Source organism: Leptonychotes weddellii, chromosome 6 (assembly GCF_054177405.1).
Source record: "Leptonychotes weddellii isolate Sample4059 chromosome 6, ASM5417740v2, whole genome shotgun sequence".
NCBI classification, from domain to species: Eukaryota; Metazoa; Chordata; class Mammalia; order Carnivora; family Phocidae; genus Leptonychotes; species Leptonychotes weddellii.
Window position 1 is genome coordinate 125,335,021 of NC_138374.1, and position 20,862 is coordinate 125,355,882.

General features: G+C 42.0%; 1 protein-coding gene across 2 annotated transcripts in view; it reads right to left on the bottom strand.

Annotated features, from left to right (window-relative positions):
- The window catches only part of ESRRG (estrogen related receptor gamma), a 569,800-nt gene that overhangs the window by 395,801 nt on the left and 153,137 nt on the right, over window positions 1–20,862 (bottom strand). The window contains exon 1 of one of the 2 annotated variants that reach the window (XM_081825170.1): window positions 16,479–16,543. The exons of the other annotated variant lie outside the window; for it this stretch is intronic. The gene's annotated coding sequence lies outside the window, so the exon portion shown is untranslated. Of the gene's footprint in view, window positions 1–16,478; window positions 16,544–20,862 lie in introns of those variants that run through there. 2 annotated transcript variants of the gene reach the window in all.

The window sequence follows — 20,862 nt, forward strand, 5'->3', positions numbered from 1 at the left end:
CCTCTCACTTTACAGGCATATTTAAAGACATCTCCGGGGTCCTATCCTTTTTAACAAGCAGCAGCGGATTTCCTGGAATACTACTTAAGATGCTGTGCAGTGAACATTACACAGGTTAAAATGTTACCTAGAGACCTAGAAGGAACTGCATCTGTTGCAGAGCATTCTTTTTTTTTTTGCTACATTTTGGAATGTCTGAGAAGATGAAAAGGCATTTGCTATGGAGGGGATGAAAAGAGATAAGAAGAGTTTAAGTTTGTCTTTTATGTGCAAGTTCATTGATCAGTCATCGTGAAGAGCATGGAAGTTTGAAAAAGTCACTCTGGGAAGAAATGAATGGGGGCCAAAAGGGAATGTACAAATGAGAAGGACCTGCCGGATTTGCCAGACAAAGAGAGTACTTACAAGTAAACCACGAAGTTACTCTTGGAGGAGAGCAGCTAATGCCCTGACCATTTTTACCTTAGATCACCCCCTTTTTTTTTTCTTGAGTCAGTAAATCTCAAAAAATCAGTGTGCCTAAGGACCCCCTTGTGAAGTGTCTAAGATGCAGAGTTCTGGACCACTCTGAGAAATCTGGATTCAATAGATGAAGAGAGGAAGACAGGAATCGACGTTTTTAACTAGCACCAGCAGTGAGTTTGTGTTCACCAGTTTGAGAAAATGGCTCTGTGATGTTAAGAGCACACACGTTTAAAAAATGACAAGCACCATGTCAAAAAGACTTTCAGTCCATTCACGTAGGCTTTCCCTGCAAAGCACACAATTATGACTTATAATCAAGCCTCCAGGAGTATGATTAGCAAGGGGGCAAAGGGGAACGGGCATTGGAAGCCGAATCAATAAATGGCTCAAATATGTGAAATTACCTTGTTCACCCCAAATATAGGATGGCGTTGTTCTAACTGTCATCCCAGGGTCCAATTGCTTCAGTTCAATTTTAGGAGAACTGGTAATCATTTCCCTTTGTGGGGGGCACAATTTCCGAATAACCCAGTCTTTGAAAAAGTGAAATATCACGTCTAGTTACAGAGAAGTCACTATCTTGGTTGGCTCTACCCACCTGGGCAGCATGGCAGATGGGAGAGAGGTAGGTCTGAATCCAGTCCCATCCTGTCCTTTACGAGCAGGGCAATCTTGGGCAGGACCTGGCTCATTTGTATGTGAGTTGTGCCGATGAGGAATGCCTCCTGTGTGTCAGCAAATGAGCCAGGTCCTGCCCAAATCTGCACAACTCCTATACATTCTAGGCAAAAGCAGACGTCTGCACAATAAACGTAAAACCACCTCTTCACAAATTATAAGGGTGAAATGAGATAATAAAGCTATGCCCTTTGCAGAGAGACTAGAACATGAGACGATGAGAAGTGTGGACCCCTCGCCCCCCCAAAAAAGGAGAAATCTGTTTGTCAAACCAAGTGTCAGGACTTAAATTTCAGTGACTCAGTTTGGGGTGTTATTTTCCTGACTCAATTTATGAGAATTACCGTGCTTTTTAGGTTACTTAAAGAATCATCAACGATTTTGCAGGGGGAGGTGGGGCTGGTCTTCTACACTCTTACTGTGTAAGCCGAGAGTACTGTAGGAAGTTGGTACCTGGTCACTCTACTTGACCAAGAAGTTGTCACAACTTATATTCTCTTGAAAGTGTTGTTTGACTTTAATGATATTTTAGAATGGTTTTTCCATAGAAACCAAGTCATACATGAATTATAGGTCCTAGGTTACTCCACCAAAGACAATTTAACTAATAAGTAAATGAGCCGTTGTTTTTATGGAAGACAGGAGGACCCAACTCCTACCACTGTCCGAGGTGGAGAGGAAATCTTAGCTCGGCAGTGAGAAAGACAACCCCAGCCCTAGGTTCTTCAACTCAACACACCCCCACTAACTAAAGTGTTTCAGGAGTGGAAGAGCATGTGCATCTCTCTGACAGGACCTTGGGTCACAGGCAGGGCTAGAACGCACTTCTGAGGTCTCAGAGGAACTAGGTCATTCGGAATTTATTCTTGAATAAATATTCTCATTAGTGCTAAATTTTATAGACAGTGTTCACAGACAGTATTGATGTTCTTCAATACTGTTGAGCAGTGATTTGAAAGGAATTAGTTGACGCTACTATTTCCATTCCTTCAGCTGTGAATTCTATCCTTGCAAACAAAGGCTTGGAAGCAGGCTCAAAGGCCCTGGGCTGTCTGCTCAGGGCCACTGAAGATAAGGGAAAGAGATGGTAGTTTCTGCTTGGAAATTCTGGGAGACCTAGGGTATCATTTTGGAATTCCCATCGGAACAGGATGTCTTCTGACGTTGCTCTCTGACTTCAACGTGTGAACACCCGAAGGGAGTTACCAGCCATGGTGAAAGTTTTAGGGGCTTTGCGTAAAGTCTCTTTCAGTGTGCTTTGCTCCCCACCTGCATCGACAACAATGCAGTTGCAGATCTCACACGGCATATACAGAAGCTGTCAGAGACACTGAGATGATGAGAACATTCATATGCTTAGGGAGGAACACAGGGAAGGTCTGGCTAAAGCCCAAACTAAAGGGGGTGGCGAAAGAAGGAGAAGCCAATCAGCCCATCCAGAAGGTGGGTCTGGCAGGTGCTGGTAGCCACAGTGGCCCAGAAGGTAGCTGGATTTCCTGCCAAGTTGCTGACTACAGAGCCATAACCCCCTGCTTCATCAACTGAGTTATGTCTCATGACTAAGGCTTACATATCACAATCACTCATTCCAGTACACAGATGCGGGTTTTCCCTTCATCTCTTTGCTTACGTAAATTCCACAATTCTGTCTTTATATGGTATCATAAAGGTGCTTAAGAAACCCAAATTAGTTTTATTACCCTTCAGAATCAGGAACTCTCGAAACCTGTTTGTAAAGGATTTAAATGAGAATGCATAGAATACCCCATAAATAAGCATTTGTTGCACTTAATACAGACCTCAATGGCCAGGAGCTAGAGCAGAGAGTCGAAGAAGATACACTAAGTTATCTCTAAAAATGTTCCAATGCTTCCAGGCTGATAATGCACAGATCTGGAATTCTTAGAGCTTTGCCAAAGACAAATAAAAAATTCTAACTGTTCAGGTTTAATACGACATGCTTACTGTTTCTCCAGAAGGGTAGGGGAATATATCGCCCACTCAAGTTGGTGTTCAGATTGTGGACACTGGAAAGCTCCCAGAGTAAAGCAGGAATGAGAACAATTCTCCTGGAAGCAGTTAGAGAATTGAGCAAAATAATATCTAGGGCACAGATGTGTGGGGTGTGGTGTGTGTGTGTGTATGTGTGCTCATGTGCCTGTGTGGGGGTGGGATAGTGTATGATCTGAAACAGTTCAGTCTGGTTTGAGAGGAAAGAATTTTAACCTAGTGTATAAATTTTATCCTAATATATGCACCATATTATTTATATGAAGAGCTAGCCTCACGTTTTATCTCTTGGTCCCAAATCATAAGGACCTTGACACTTTAAGGAGTGGACCAAGGGTAGATTATGTAATAAAATTTTAAACCACGGCAGCTTGATCCCCTTTAGTTACACTAAGGGCTCACAGGTAATCATAATACATTTACTATATCTCTATCTTTAGATTGCAAAATGCACACTAGGGAGAACTCCAGGACCTGTCACCATATCCAGGTCTCGTGAATCTCAGATAATGACTATGAAGAGAAATAGCAGAAGTCAGAAGTGCACTAAGGGTGTCACATTGCCAAAGGAAATAAGCTTCTAGAATATTCATGCAGGGAGCCCAAATTTCTCACTCATTGCTCCTCGCTGTTGTGCCAGAGGAAAACTCTAGGCTAGACCAGGAGAAGCAATCCTAGATTTGTGGCTGCCGTGGCTTGCTTCTTAATCCTGTGATTATGTGCCCGTGTTAGGAAAACATTAGTGGATATGAAAGAGGCCACGGGGGGTGGGCTGGCCTAGACAAGAAGTGTATCCACCTCGCGCGAACGGTGAGGAGCAGAATCCGCATCAGAAGCTAGAGAGGTCCCTGGGAATGTATGGGGGCTCCAAGCAAAGCCTTAGTTAGTTCATCTAAAGAAAATTATCAACCCCCCTTTCTCCACTTCCCGACAGACAGGATATGCAAGCTGGTCCCAAGACATTCTTCTCTTCCCAGGATATAAGTCAAGTCATCCTAAAATCCAAGTGTATCTCCTCATCTACGTAGCTGGACTCTCACAGAGCCCTCAGTGACAAGGGGCCTACCGCCAGCTCTCTCTATCCCTCAAGTCCATCAGCATGATCTTTACAAGGCTTGTCTCCCAACTGCTATTCCCTGAACTCCTAATTTCCGAATCATCTCTTCGTCCTCCGTATCAACCCTGGACTGTGGTCCACGGTGGTGCCAACCTTGAAAATAACGGCAATCATTCCTGCCTCCATGAAAAAGAGGGGACAGACCAGGGTCTTCTCTGCCCATCCTCCAGCGCATCTCCCCATGCACACCTCAACATCGGAGCTGTCTCTAACACCTTCTAGAGCTCAGCAGCAAGGTGAAGATGATATCTCTTCTGAGACTTCACCAGCTAGAAAGCGGGACCTCCTCTGCAGTGGTTTTGTGGCGCTTACTGAAAACGATCCTAAAGGCCAAAACAATCCTGGATCCAGAGGGCACGCTACATCACGGAACTCGCTGGTAAGTTGCATGGCTACACGTGTAACACGGCTCCCAGACTTGTTAGTGATGGTTCTCTCTTGTTGATGACACATTTGGCCTGAGGTCCACAGGGACGGCAGGCCAGCTGAACTTTCTTCTGTTTTCATGGTCCCACTTGTCCACATAGTACAAAGCGGTCACTGTTTCATCAAACGTCTATGAATCGTCTTTGTGTCAGGAGCATGGCGCCGGGGTTGCTTGCTAGCCCAATTTTCAGGGAATTACCTGTGTAGAATTATATGTTTGTACTGCATATGTGTAAATGCATATGTATTGCATGTGTGTGTGTGTGTGTGTGTGTGTGTGTGTGTGTGTGTATGAGTGCACAGGGACAACTATGAAGGAAAGAACAGACATAACAAGATTACAGGTCAGGAGTGCTCTGCGAGGGTCTGATCCCCTCCCTGGAAGGAGTGGAGGGTGTGAATGTGATTCACAGAGGGAACAGCAGGGAGCAGAGCCCAGCAGAGTTCGTCCCCCCTGGCCTATATACTCACGGGACAGACCAAGCCTCATTTGGAGAAACACCCAGACATGCAGAGGAGAAAAATCCAGGGGGGTGGGGGACATCAGAAGCACCTCGGGAAATTAAGAATGAGAGCAGCGCCTCTGCGGTTAAATGAAATGCCACAGACATGCCATCCACACCCACCCCTCCCTGCAGCTCTGACAGCCTGCTACTAGGCACTGACCATTATTTTAGTAACACAACAAGGGGAAACTCTGCATAGGATCCAACTGTGTTCTTGCTCAGACAGGTGCACATTGCTTCAAGGAGGGCAGCCCAGGTCCAGGAGGAAGAGAGCCTGGGGCAGCTCTTCGCTCCACACACACATGACCTACGGAACCTCTTGGTGGTTCAGTGTCCTCATCTGCAAAACAAGGCTAGTATTCCCACCTACCTTGCAGGGTTGCTTTGAGGATTAAAGATGATTCTGATAAAGCCCCTCGCACAAAGTAGGTAGGACTCAGGAAGCAGTAACCCATGAAAACTCAGAAGAGGGCTACAAGGTAGAGTAGTTCCTGCAAATGCCATCACCCCCCAACTCATCATTAGATGCCATTTCTGAATACTCTTAAGTAAAATAAACAACAAAAATTCCCCTCGTACACGACATACTGCAACTCATGTTCCTAAAATAACTCAGAAGGTTCTAGCTGCAGATAAATTGGTTCTGCCAGAGACAAGTAGTTCAATCAAACCCTCTGTTAAACTTCTAAGTTTATGGGATATTCAGGTACATGGAGCGTGAGATTGCTAAAATTAAATAAAATCATTTTTTTAAAAAGTGTACTTAGTGCCCGTTGTAAATAGAAACAGCTTCTTTTCTCCTAAAGATGCTTATTTTTTCCCCTCCTCTTTCTTAGCTCTTTCCTGTTGGAACTGCTGAGCTTAACAGAGTAAACTTGGCTTTACTTATCAGAGTGAACTCAGGAAGCCCTCAGCAAAGGAGTAACCCAAACACTGGAGAGACGATGCTCAACAAGGAGCCCAGAAGACAGTTCAATGCCAACCACCCCCTGCAGCTTCGTGACTATTAGGCAGGCTTACATTTGAGAAACACAAACGGGTCATCTGCATTTTATGTGGCTGCAAAGCCCAGCCACTGCCTGCAAGTTTACGAGGATGAGGCAGACATTCTGGAGCTCTAAGTGGTTTCTGGGATCTTAGCACCAAGCAGAGATATAAGGAGAATACACATAACAGAAGTCTCCTCTCTTCTGAACTGCTCAAGGAAAACTCCTCATCCAAAATGAGATTAAGGGCCCAGCGCCGATAACTGCCTGTGCGGTTTCAACGCCATCCGGCACAAAACGGCATTTTATTTCATTCAAACTGGAATTATTTTGGAATTCTTGTGAAAATCCAATATACGCTGAATTTTTCTTCATACTCTGCCTAAGGAAGGATTAGCCAAGCAAATTAAAGATGCAAGGGATATTGCAGGGAGCATACTTATGGGAACTTTGGGGTTTCCTACATACTGTAGGCAAGCAGATCCTAGCAGCTGTCCATCAGGTACAGAATGAAGTGTACCCTTCTTACCGGGGCCCCCGAGGCTGAATGTCACCAGGTCTCAGCTTAGCTGCAACCCTCAAATCCAGACACTCCTTCATTCACTACACTCGGATGCTGTTCATCTTTCTTCTGTTCTGTGAACCAGTTCACTCTTTCCCACCTCAAGACCCTTGTGCTTGTTCTTCATCTGCCAGGAACATTCCACCCTCAAATCTTTCCAGGGTTGGCTCCTTCTCATCAGTCAGCCCCCAGCTCAAAGGTTACCCCTTAAAGTTCAAGCCTTCTCCGACCATCAAGCCATTCTCCCTAATACCTCCATCTTATTTTCGTCCTAACACTTTTCACCCTCCGGAATTTTATATACTTCTCTTGGTGTACTTCTTTAATAATGGGATACCCTATTCAACTTTCAGGCCTGTCAATGCTTGGACTCTGTCTTGTCACTGCTGCAGCCCCAGCACTTAGAGCTCCCAATAAATATTTATTTATTAAAGGAACACTAATTATATATTTCTTAAAGAATATTCTGAAAGACCTCAACTTAGCAACAACTTGAGAAGCACAGCATGTACTAGAAAAAAATAAAACATCATACTGTCCTAAATTGTATTTCTTTTTACTCGCTTCAAATGGCTACCTCTCCCCCACTTTTCCATGAGATATGCCCCCCCCTTTCCATTTTATGTCTTTGAACTGGAAGAGAAAAGTTGTCAAACTCTAGATAAATATAGTAAGCTAAGATAAATTGATGGTGTTACTGATAGCTTTATATCCTTAGCATCACTGTGAAGAGCAGGCTCCCCTGAGAAGTCTCAGCCTGTGCTCAAGGTGAAGACAGAGAGCACTTGCCCAAGCCACAGAGGCCCCCCGCCCCATGCTCAACATGGACCTCTGTCATTGCACCAGAGGGCCAGGAAGTAGGGCCTCAACTGAACAGCAAAGCTCTCCTGTAACCTGCTCCATGGGTGGGTTCTGCCTCCTACCACCTGCAACACCAGCCAACCTTCTTCAACAACATCACAAATTCCAAACATATTAACATGCCAGAAACCAAAGATTAACGTTCTGGAAATACAGTTATCATAACAAAGAGATTATGTCACACATGAGTGATTAACTTGAACGAAGAGAACTTCCTAGGACCTGGGACTGAGCACCTAGAAGAGAGAAAGTAAAAGGAAGAATCCAGAGAATGCTTGCAATCTCTGTTATTCCTCCCACTGTCAAATGACTGGGGTGGAACTTCTCTTTCCCTTTCAAAGGAGCTACCTAGAGCTTTTCATCCCTTCTCCCTTCTTAAAAAAAAAAAAAATATATATATATATATATGTGTATATATATATATATATATATGTGTGTGTATATATATATATATATATTTAGAGATAAGGAACAAACATGTTTCTAAAGAAAGAAATGAGATAAAGTGTTAAGCATGGATTCATTCACAGCATCCAGAAATACCTGCAAATATTTTTTGTGTACATTTATAAGTATCTGCCTATATGTGTGTGCATGGATGTACGTGAGTGCATGTGTGTTGGTTGGTGGGGTGGGGGGAGGATGTGTGTACATGGGCATGCGTTTAGAATGCTGAAAAAGTTAAGGTAGGGCCTGTCATGTTGGGCAAATCTCCAAGAGCTAGAACATTCAGAGTAGGTAATACTCCATGTTGTAAACTGCTCATGCAGCAGGACTGAGGAAAAGGCATCGCCTGGCCACCGGCTGTTACTGACTCTGGGAAAATGAAAATACAGCATCTCTGCACCTGTTCACCTGATGGTGAAGGAAGGAAAAGCCATTACCGAGTGACAGGAGACAAAAAACCAAAATCCACTTCAGCAACTCATCCCACTGCTGGTGATTAATCTCACACTCCCACAGGCTGATGCACATTAACCAGATAATTAATAATTTCTTTAGGGATCCGGCTCGGCAACTGTTTTATCAACCTGCACAGCATTAGCGAGGAAATGCTGCATTTGTGATCAGACGTCGGGGACCAGGAAGGGGCTGTAAAGGAACAGCAAGGGCTTTGCAGCAATTTGTGAGCCTGTTTCAAAATGAACGAGTATGGGATGTGCGGTCCAGACTAATGTTTTTATCCCTACTGGTGGTCAACCAGAATCCCCACCAAGAGAAGACCCCTTTGTACCGTGACATCTCACAGATGTGAAATCACATGCACTTTGCTACTCTGTAGACACACTAGAATAAGGCAGACATATATAAAACTCCAGAAATGCATCTTTATAACAAGTACATCATCTGAGACCTCCTAAAATCAAAAGTTTTGAAGACGTGTTTGATCGGAACCATGCCAGCTGACAAAATTTCTTATTCTTGCTGGCTTTCATTCACATCCACCTAAGGAAGGAAGGCACAAAGAATCAAAGTCCATCCTTTTCTGAGTTTCCTGTGCAAACAGATCCTGCTTCTCTTGTGTTAAAACTTGTTCCACAGGGAGAAACCAACTCCTTTTTTTTTAATATATATTTTCATTAAGATTTTAAGACTTTGAGTAAAATCCCAAGGAGAATAATAAATCATAAGGATGGTTATTAAAAAGCCTCACCATTAAAATTTCAATATATTCATTTTCTCTCCTAATGAGAAAAACACGACATTGAAAATATTATTATACATTTTCTCTTAACTCTATCCAGAATGTGATTTGGATGGAAAAGGAACAAGAATGTAATCCATCCTTGTCAGAAATCACAGTAGATGTGTAGGCAGAAAAGCCGGGTTGAGGCCTGCCATGGCCACACTGGGTTTTAGCATTACAACCCTCCGGCTTCCCTCTGGGATGTTATCACAGGCATCCAAACGACACTCGGCGTGAGTTTTGCCATGGGAGTGCTAATCGGGGTGGCTGGCAATCACGGAGTGTGTCCACCTTCTGTGGACCCACAGGAGAAATTTCCCTCAGATCTCAGGGCTCGGATAACCGGGGCCCCTCCTAAGTGTGAATTATACAGATAAGACAAAACTTGGGGGCTCAGAGTGTCTGGGCTGGGAGGAAGCTTGCAGCCAAATGCATTGTCTAGTTCTAGCAAATTTGTAGGAACATATATCGGCGTCTGCCCCCAACACACATTCCAATTTCATCTTGCTAGAAGAGCCTGGTTTTTCTTTTACCCTGATTTTCAGATGTTTTTGTGTTTTACTGTGTGTCCTTAGGACAATCCCCTCACATCATTTTTAGGATAAAATAGTAGATAACAAGTTAGAAGGACAAAGAGAGAGAAAGCAGAAGAAAAACAAACTGGAACACCTTGGGTAAATTTGTTAGCACTAATTCTGACACAGAACGGTCAAAGCTGCAAGGGCCTGGGACTGGCCTGGTGCGAGGCCTTGCGCCATGGGATATTTAGCCCCAGAAAAAATAAAAATATACAGCATCCCCTGTAGCATGGATTTTATTCTGATTTGGGCTTGGGAAACAATGTTTTATATTAAAACATATATTATGGAGCAAAATGCAAATGTCACATGCATATTAAAGAAAAGGCAAAGACTTGAAAAAAAAAAGTTTTGGTTGCCACTGGTCATTTCAGGCCAGACCTCTGCTGTTATGGGCCCAATTTTTGTGTCCCCTCAAAATTCACACGTGGAAAGCCTGACCCCCCAATGTAATGGGATTCAGAGGTAAGGCCTTCAGGAGGTGATTAAGTCATGGGATTAGCGAACTTATAAAAGAGGCCTCAGAGAGCTCCCTCCCCTCCTTCTGCCATGGGAGGACACAGAGAGGTCAACCATCTACAATATGGGAAGTAGGCCCTCATCAGGCTATTGAATCTACCAGCGCTTTGAACTTGGCCTCCCCAGTCTCCATAAATAAATAAATGTCCAATTAACTTATTTATATAAATAAATGTGAGACATCCATGTTTGTTGTTTAAGCTATCCAGTCCATGGTCTTCTGTTATCACAGCCCAAACCGACTAAAACATTCACAAATCACATGCCCAATGTTCCTTGACCTCTGCTTTTGGAGTACATGGGTAGAAAATTCAGAAACTTTCAACTAGATCACATTATGGATAAGAAAAATGAGACCCGGTCCCTTGACCTTAGGCTCCTCACCTCTAAAATGAGGGTAATCATAAATATTTCATGAAATAACATGGGAACCCCATGATGAGATAATCATATATGAAGAATATCACAATCTACTGAGCATTGATACCTATTAAGACTCAATCAAGACTCAATTAAGACTCAGTCAAGACTCAATTAAGACTCAATCATTGATACCTATTAAGACTAAATCAAGAATACATGATACAGATTCACAAAAATCCAGTTTTGGCCAAAACTCTGCGACGTTCCCCTGCCTAGGAAGGCCAGAGCCCAGAGTCAGCCAGTGGTTTGAGTTATTAAACCGTGGTCGGCACCCACTTCCCAGGGGGCAAAATGAGACTGGAAAGACTGGACACTGTAAGTTACACTATTCACTCCTTGAGGACAAGGGCCTGACTCAATTTAGTTTTGACTTCCTAGAACCAAACACAATTCCTATACTAAGCACCAATATATCTGACACTCAGAAAGTGTCAGCCCAACAACTCTTTGTTGAAGTGAAATCTGAGGGACAGATTCATGCCATTAAACCTAAAACCTACCATATGTTCAACTCTGTACTACTGACAATACTTGTGGATGGTTTCAAAAAGGAAACCAAACTATCACCATCAATAACAAACAAAACAAATGAACAAAAACAAAACCCCCCACAAACGTGAATGTGGTATAGTAGAAAGAACCTTGCATTTCAAGTCCCAAGACTTGGCTTAATTCCCTGATTCTTTTTTAGTCACGTACGTTTAAAGGGGTAATCTTAATCATATACAGCCTATTTCCTCATTAAAATAAACAGAATAATAATACTAACCTCAATGTGTTGTTATAAGGAATGAGTTAATATGAATAAGAGAAGAATTTGTGAACTTAGAAGGCACTAAAAAAAATTAGTCACTATCTATTATTACACTTTTGCATGGAAATGAAAAAGCCCTTCTGAAATACACACACACACACACACACACACACACGCATTGTAGGTTTTTCTCTTTCCCAAATGGCTTGATTCCAAAGCAAACTAAACCAAGATCTTTACAAACTAGAAACAGTATTTTAAAATAACTACACACCATCTCAGCCACTAATTATTTTTAGGATTTTACTACATGCAGCTAATTGAAAATGTTCAGTCCTTCCCATTCATTAGTTTTATTACAAGCACTCCAATGAATTAAAGAAAAATCCATCATCACCACCTTCCTTGAAACTTTCACTATATTGTCACAGAGGTCTTGACCTTACAAAAGCAATTCACATTAATTCAACACAAGTAACAGGACTGGACAGAGGATGAAAATTTGGCATTTCTAATAAATAGGACACCATTGAATAAGTTTGACAGAACACTATTATACTCTTGATGTCAGGAAATGGGGCAGACAATGCTTTCCTTGTTATGGTGAGGTGCATTTTATACCTCACTGACTATATGGAGACTCCATTTGACCTGGAGCAAACCAAAAGGGTGAAGTGAGGCACTCCTTAACAGGACTGTCACCTTATTAAAAACTCACCTTTGCACACTGGTAAGAATTGAGCCCTGAAAAAAGATAAATTACAAAGATATCTCCTAAGAAAATTGTGAGACTGTAGGCCATGTCCACACGAAGAAGGCATATACTCAATCTCAGCCAACTCTATACATCAACATAAATGGAAGCTCTATACATCTGTTGCTTTTGCTTCTTGGTAAATAACTATTTATTGAATGCTTTTCATATACAATGTGCTTCATATATATTTCTTCAGCATTCATTTGACCAATACAAATCATCTTTTCTAGTAGGTCTTTTAATCACCATTTTACAATTGAAAAAAAAATTGGAAAAAGTATATGAGTATACTTATACTCATTTGCATGTGGCAGAAATAGGATGCAAACCTACTAGGTTGGCACAAGTTCAATGCTTATGTTTTTTGTACTTACTTATATTTTTAAAGTACCTGGAGGGTACACAAGTCAAACCTCTTCTACATCTGTATGTCCCCAAACATATCTGCAATTATATTCATACTGGTAAATTATATATATTATATATATTATACATACTGGTAAATTATGTATATTATAATATATGATATATATTATATATAATATATATAACATATATATTATCATATAACATTCTGTTAAATAAACACCTACTACATGTTCAATTCTATACTACTGATGATAAAACTATTACAAATTATAAAATTCTGGCACAGTATTTCTATATAAATGCATCCTTCATATTTATATTTTTCTAATCGTACCAAAGGAAAGTATATAGAAGATTATATTCACTATTTTGGGTTTTTTGTCTTTTGCTTCTTAATGTGCCATCATTGCCCCTCATGATCAGTAGATGGTGGCTTTGGAATCACGAGACAAGCACTGACTCCCTACTTTCTTCAAGCTGAAACTATGCGGCCCTTAAGGAACCCTCAAGCAGGCTGAGTCTGTTAACTATTTCCAACATGGAATAAAAATAGCTGCCCTACCTTCTTCAAAGGGCAGTTGTGAACATCAAATAGTCTAGTGCATACAGTATTTTACAATGTATAAAACTCTATATGGGGACGCCTGGGTGACTCAGTCAGTTAAGCCTCCGACTCTTGATTTCGGCTCAGGTCCTGATCTCGGGTCATGAGATTGAGCCCCGCATCCGGCTCTGCGCTCAGCGTGGAGGCTGCTTGTCCCTCTCCCCTTGCTCCTCCCTCTGCTCGCATGTGCGCTCTCTCTCTCAAATAAATAAATAAAATCTTAAAAAACTCTGTATGTTGTCAGCTTTGTTATTGGGGATAATTATAAACTTTGAGAAGGCTTATAATTAAAGCAGTAGTTCATATGGTTTGGGCCCTCTTATGACTTTGCAAAGACTATAGTTGTATCCTGAGGAATTTTAGGATAGGAAAAAAAGATAAAGACACAGTGCATTATATTTCAATACTGCTAATAGAAAACCACAATTTTATATCTGCAAGCAGAAAATGACATGGAAAGCACCAGAAGAGTTTATTTCAGCAGGTCTTAGTCAAGAAAAATCTATTTCAAGTTCTTAAAAATCACATCAACTCTCCCTACCATTTTTTAAACTTTATACTATCTTCCTATACTGCTATTTCCATGAGCTCTGCTCTCATCAGAGGATAAGTGAATCAGCTGGTGGGCAAAAGCTTGAGTTCTAATCTCAGCTCTGACATGGGGGATTAATAAACAAATATTTGTAATGTTTCCTGAAGAGGAAAATTCTCAGGTTTTGTTGTTGTTGTTGTTACTATTAGCAGCACATCCTTATGTGCACTTGGCCCCAGCATAGCATTGCATGTTTAATATTGATTATTATATGGGCTTCATTACACAAACGAAATAAAATGTTACTTATAAAAATGCTCACTCTTCCCCCACTGTAATTTAAACACGCTGCTAAGAGGTCATTTTTCAAACCATTAGTGGCCTTGCAATTTTCTGAAACCTTCAGCTTTTCTCAGAAGGAGCACTCAGGTAAAATGTCTCAGTATGAAAAAGGGCTTTGACCATGTAAACACGTCTAATTGTCAGTTGAAATCATGAAAAAAACACAACTGTACAATTTCCGAAAAGGCTCACTTAGCTAGCAGTGTGAATGGCTTGTTCTTGTGCATGTTAACCCTTGATGTTTCCTGTACTAAGCCAGCAGGGTGCCCAACGCCCTCATTCCTGGTGATCAAGATTGGAGGCCACCCACCCCTTAGTGCCCTAAGGCAGCCTCTCAGGCACTGGCCCCCATAACTGCTGCCTGGCAGGGGATACAAGGATTCAACAGACCCTCTGGCCACAGAGAGCAGACCCCTTGCCTGCGTCTTTGCCCCACCAGAAATCCTAGGTTCTGAGAAAATGTTCAAAGGAGAGGAGGAATTTATTTGCAAGTATTATTTCCCAGACCTTTGTTCAATGATTCAAATATAAACTGAAGAAACTGGAGTGAGAACAGTACTCCTCGCAGTACGTGAAAAAGTGTGGATATTCAGATTTCTCCCTTAACTTTCCATCAGTTTCCTCCATTTGTGAGGTTTCTGTTAGTCTGGCTACTGGCAACCACCATATCCTCACAGAGCTCGGATGGGCGGCCCGTGGTTCCTAGCTGCCCAGAAAGCTTCTGGTTCATCACTTGGTGGGGCTTCTTGAAGAAGACAGGCAAGACGAAACAGCAGGGTCCCCTCTGCTCTGCTTCTGAAGGACTGCCCAGAAGCCAGGCTGCTCTTCACCCCCTCATCTCTGGGTTGGTGTGAAGAGGCCAACTGGATTGCCACAAGTTAGAACAACTTGGAGAAAAATGACACACATTCTACTCTCCTCAAGTAGTGGTAGGTGAGGTGGAGAGGGAAAAGGAAGAAAGTGTTCTTTCAACACGCAGACTGCATTAGTATGCATATATATATGCGTAGTATTAACCTATGTAACTGTCCAACCCAAAACAGGCAATATAGTTAAAAAAAAAAAACAAAAAACCTGGAAATGAGTACTTGATTACAAAGAGAAGTCTGAACTAGGTGTATTGAACTGCCTACACAGGAGGCCGGGTAGTCCACTCAAGGTCATCCTAAGGAGGACTGCGTAAATAACACTGAGGCATAGCACGGTAACGCGGAGCGCAGTACCCAAGAATGGCTGTTTCAGCCGATCAGGACCTTGCTGTGTGGCCGAAGTGCTCATGCTACCACGCGCCCCTTGCCGCGTACTTGACCACCACAAGCTTCCAAGGGAAACGGCCCGCGATCGTAGCCTCATTGGTATGCACCAAGACGGTTCAACATCCAAACTCGGGGCGATCTTGTGAACTATGTATCAGGGGAGGAAGATGGCTATTTTCCTTTATATCATACTTCTAAGAACTTTTAGTCATTTGTGATTCTTTCTATATCTCAGTGTGTGTGCGCACGCGCATGCACGAGCACACACACGCGCGCCCACCCTCTTCCCTCTCTTTCATCCTCAATTCAAGCATTAACCTTTGATGTAACATTTTTGCTCCTCATCAGAATGCAAAGAATGAGCTTCACAGAAGCAATTGAGTTGGGAGAATAAAAAAGATGACATCACTTCAAACGTGGACTTGCCAGAAAACTCTCCTTTCAAGTCTCCCCTGTGTCACCAGCCAGGGACCCTCCACTCTCCCTGACCGCTGCATGCTGCCCCCATTTCATAGCTTTTGATCACCATTTGTTTCATGCCACGGTTCATAACATCTCCCATGTGTGTATGTGTGTGTCGCACTTCTGTACTTTTTTAAAGCTCCTATCTGCCTTCTCTTTATAAACTCCCAAGTGAATGACAGGAAGTCATTAGCATCCGTTATTAGTTTGATAATTCTAAATAATGTCAATACAAACATTTACATGGCATTTGCCCGGGGAAGAGTATCAGGAATGAGAATTTGGGGCGACCTGCTCCTGTTCTTTCTGATGCATGAACTACAAGGTACAAGCACAAGAAGGCCACCCGGGCAGAGGCTGGGAGGGGGGATCCTACCACTGGTATGTTTCCCTTTTCCTCTAAGACACAAAGTTGAAAGTCTTCAAACTTTTCCCTTTTCACAATTCATTCAGGTCAGATGCAGACTATCTTAGGAGGTGTTCACGGATCATTGAATTCTGTTCTGCACCCCCCACCCTTTTCCCCACTGACTCCAACACAGAGCAAACGCAGTGAGAAAAAACATGCATTGAGTCAGACTGACCTGGGTTCAAATCCTACTCAGCCACCACTCTGGTCTTCTTTTGCCGCCTGACTGCTCAAAACTCTGCAGCAGAAAACAACAACCATTGTATTTGCTCATAAGTCTACAACATGGACTCTTGTTCTGTTGACCCTACTGGTGGTCCCTGATGCAGCTGCAGTCAACTGGCTGGTTGGCGGGGGGCTGGCTTGGCTGGGAGGTCAGTCTAGCTGTCCTTTCCTCTCTCCCTCCCAGAGGTCTCAGGGCCTCTCCTGCACGTGTCTCTCCACATGGTCTCAGTGCAGGGTCTCTCCAGCAGGTAACCAGACTTTTCTCTTGGTGACTCAGGACTCCCAAGACTACAAAGGTAGAAGCTGTGAGGCCCAATGAAGGCTTAGGTCTGGAACTAAAACAATGCCATTCTGGCCATGATCTATTTGTTCAAGTCAATCTCAGGGCCAGCCAAGATTCAAGGGGCATGACAGACACCATAGGTGAGAATACAGAAGGTGGGGGTCATTTGGAGCCAGCAACATAGGAGACGACTGCCACCACTTAACAAATCACTTAACCTATACATTTTGATGAAACACAGGTTTCTCCATCCATTAGAAAGGAATAATAATATCCCCATTTTTATGGAGTTCTAATAATTAAACATAATAAATGTGAAGGCTAACAGAGACACTGATACCCAGTAAATACTCTAGAGTCTCTTTTGTGTATCCCAAGTACTTGGATTACCCAGAAATTCGTGAGCCCCTCTCTACCACTGTCTACCCCTCCCATGAGGGTAGAGTCCACAATTCATGTCTCCATCCAGGGAGTTGTGCCAATGTGTAGTACAAATCCGGGCATTCAGGGAGCACCCGGTCCTAAGTTCTTGTTGATTGAGTATGTGACCAAACGAAATTGGTATACACTGTCTCCAACAACTCACTTCCACAGCACACAAACAGATTGAGCTATTTCACAAGAATTTCTTAGATGCGAATGAAAAGTTATCAAATTCAATGTCATGAGCAATCATAGCAGTCTGGAGTTCATCTTCACCTCTTTTTAAATATAGTATATATAGCAAATTTCCCAAAAATATTTTGCCAGATTTCTACTGCCTCAATTTTAAAGCTCAGGCACACTGTAAGTAATATGTAATCCATATGTCTGTGATTCATTTTTACCCAGTTCATCAAAATGCTGTTTTTGTATTAAATGTCAAAATGCCTTTTATGTCTTTATTTATGAGCCCTTTAAAGTTGTTATTTTTAAATGATGGTAGAACATGTTTTGCCAAATTTAAAATTTACAAAGGCATTTGTAATTTCGTTCCAAACATCAGTTTCTGGGAGAGTTAATTTTGTTTACTCTTGGGAAAATTCCTATTTTTCAGATACAGACTTTAAAAGTTTACTTTAGGTACTCAAAATACTCTTAACCTTCATTTTAAACATACTAATGAATATAATCACCTATGTGTGCATGGAGAATTTAGAAAACCGATATGTGACCCACTGTCCCTCTGAAGGAAAACCTCTGTCATCTCATTCTACCTCAACTCTGTACCTTGATGAGAAAAAAAAAAAAATGAGAATGCCATTTGTTACCTATTTGTAAGGGGAAAGTAAAGTGAGGACTTCCTTCTCTCCAGTTCTATGCTCACGCTTCTCTACATGGACACTGTATGCTCATCTTCCTTCTGATGTCAAACTTCATCAACCCCTCTTCTCCTGTCTTTCTTGTCTCAATTATTCTTTAACCTTTCCACTATGAGATTTAAAAAATGCTAACAATCTAAGGGACCTCTCCATAACTCAAACTTCTGTGATAAGTTAATTGCAACTTGAATTAAAACAGAACAGATATATACCCTAAGGCAGAGCATTAGGTAAAAAAAAATAATCTGTAAAAGTCAATGCCATAGAATTTTAAAACACCTATGTTTCAAATAAGAAAATCTGAGAAAAGAGAAGAAAGAACATCTGAAAACCAGGTAAGGTCTGTGACCTTAGACAAATCAAACTCTGAACTTTATTAATCTATAACATGAGGGTAATAAAGCCTTTACTACCCCCATCACAGACTTACTACGAACATCAAGTGAGTAATATAACATTTCATAAACTACAGGCAATGCTAGTGATAATAATTAAATATCTGGTATTAGCTGTTACATATTTTTATCTCAGTTTCAAACATAAACTGATGTAAATCCACTTTATCCCTTAATTATCCATTTCAGAGTAAAACTATTTACAGCTAACCACTAAAGAAACTATGGACAATTAGCTTGCCATAACTTTGAAGATCACAAATGTGAGGCCTTCTATGCTGATTTGCTCAGGTTCATGCTCTCTCTCCCAGAGCCAACGGTTTGCTAATTCCAAGTCACCTGCTGAGCAAAGGATAGTTGTCTGTCCCTTTGTAAGGAAAATGCCAGCTACATGGCACCAATACTCCTGTGCTCAATTTGTCAAAATGTTAATCACTCCAGGAACTGCATTTATGGGTTTGAACTGAGACACATCCTATTTCTAGGCTTTGGTGAGGAGACCAATCACACAGCTAGAGCCCAAGCTCAAACGGAAAACTAGCTCTGAAATGGGAACACCAACCAGGATCAATCCAGTGCTAGGTGAACTATATTTTATAGTAAACAAAGTTTGCTTCCTTAAAAACTTACTAAAACAGAATACACTCTTTTCATTCTTGTCTTAAAGAATGTAAGGAAAAAACAAACAGGCTATCACCATAGCTAGGCCCCTTCTCTGGAAATCAGACAAAAGGAGCTCCTACTGCTCACCCAAATTAGTCCTGCACGTAGGAGGAATATCACGTTTCTGTACTACCACAGAGCTGACCGGGTGTTAATTTGAATTTTAAGTAGTATCAAGCTTTTGCTCAGGTCCATCCCACCTGTCAGTGGATAGGAGTATAACAAGATAATTACTTCCTCTTATTTCAAAATGCCAGACACCCAAGACTTCCATGGAAAATGAACAGAGCACCTGTATTACATTTTATTCTAATAAGTCTAGGGCTGAGTATCACAGACATCCTCTTATGTTATTCAGGGAAATGGTGGTAGAGGACACGTAAACCCTACAAAAAGGTAGAACGACAGTGTGTGATGACTCCAGAAATATTCTCAGGGAAAACTTCTGCAAGAAGCACGATGAAACTGTATATCATTCATTCATGTTAGCAGTGCTTCCTTGGTAAAACAGACGAGGTCGAAATCCAAGGTTACTTAGAGAAAGAAACTAGCAATGCTCTGCTCCTGCTACAAAGCTATTGTTTAGTCCCTCAAAATGCTAAAGATTTTAGATGTAAAAAGATCTCCTTTAAAAGCCATACCCAGAACTTGGCCTTGACATAGCAAGGCATGGCTCCTCGCAGAAGAGCGCGAGATTATTTAAATCTTACAAAAGATTTGCTCAGGATAACGAACACCCGTCAAATTTGCACAGAAGACCTAGAAAACAGAAAACTCTGGCTGTGTGTGGGTGTGCATGTGTGTGTCTGTTTGTCACTACGCACAGCGGTGTGCCTGAATTTGACTGACACGTCATATCCTCTCACCTCAGGATCAGTTTGAATGTTTAATGATGCCTATTTACTTTTCAAATTCCCCATGAAAGAACAGACCTTCACTGATGTCCAGTGAGATCTATTATCGCTTAGTGATGGTTTATAGGATTTGGAAAAGAAATTTTTGGGCTATGGCAAAGGAAGTCTAGGGACAGTCCCCAGTTGACCACTTTATGCACCATAATGGCACTTAGAACAACGCTGCCTTCCCTCCATACCAGATTTCAATCCCTGCTCATCTGGTAATTGGACATCTACCCAAAGATCTGTCCTGGAGTATGGAAGGAGTGGTGAAAAGAAGGAACCACACAGAAAGGTCACTATTACAGGCATTCGCTCCATGCAAGCAGAGAACACCTCATTCCCTGTGTATGTTGAATGCATCTTAGCGCCTACCGTGATAAACCTGCAGTCCAGGCAGCATGATGGCCTAAGCAGGGCATGAGAACAGGGCATGTCAGGCAGCAGAACCAGATTCAAATCCCAGATCTGAATTCCTGCTTACGTGACCTACAGCAGTTTTACCCCATTTACAGATTTGACTCTACTCTGCTCTCTTGTTTGGAAAATGAATTTAATGAGGCTAATGTTATCCTGAGTGGTCCGGTTCCACAAGCCTCTGACTCCAGATATTCAAAAGCGATCATCAAAAAATAACATTTACAAGATCTTTCCTGTTTGATGGAAAGAAAAACATCCCGGAGACACCAGGCCTATCTTTGAGCCGGAGGCCGAGCACAGCTGTAGCGCTGGGCAATAAGCGGCTGGCTCTCCCCGTCTTAGTCACACGGTGACTTCTCGCAAGTACTTCCCTGAG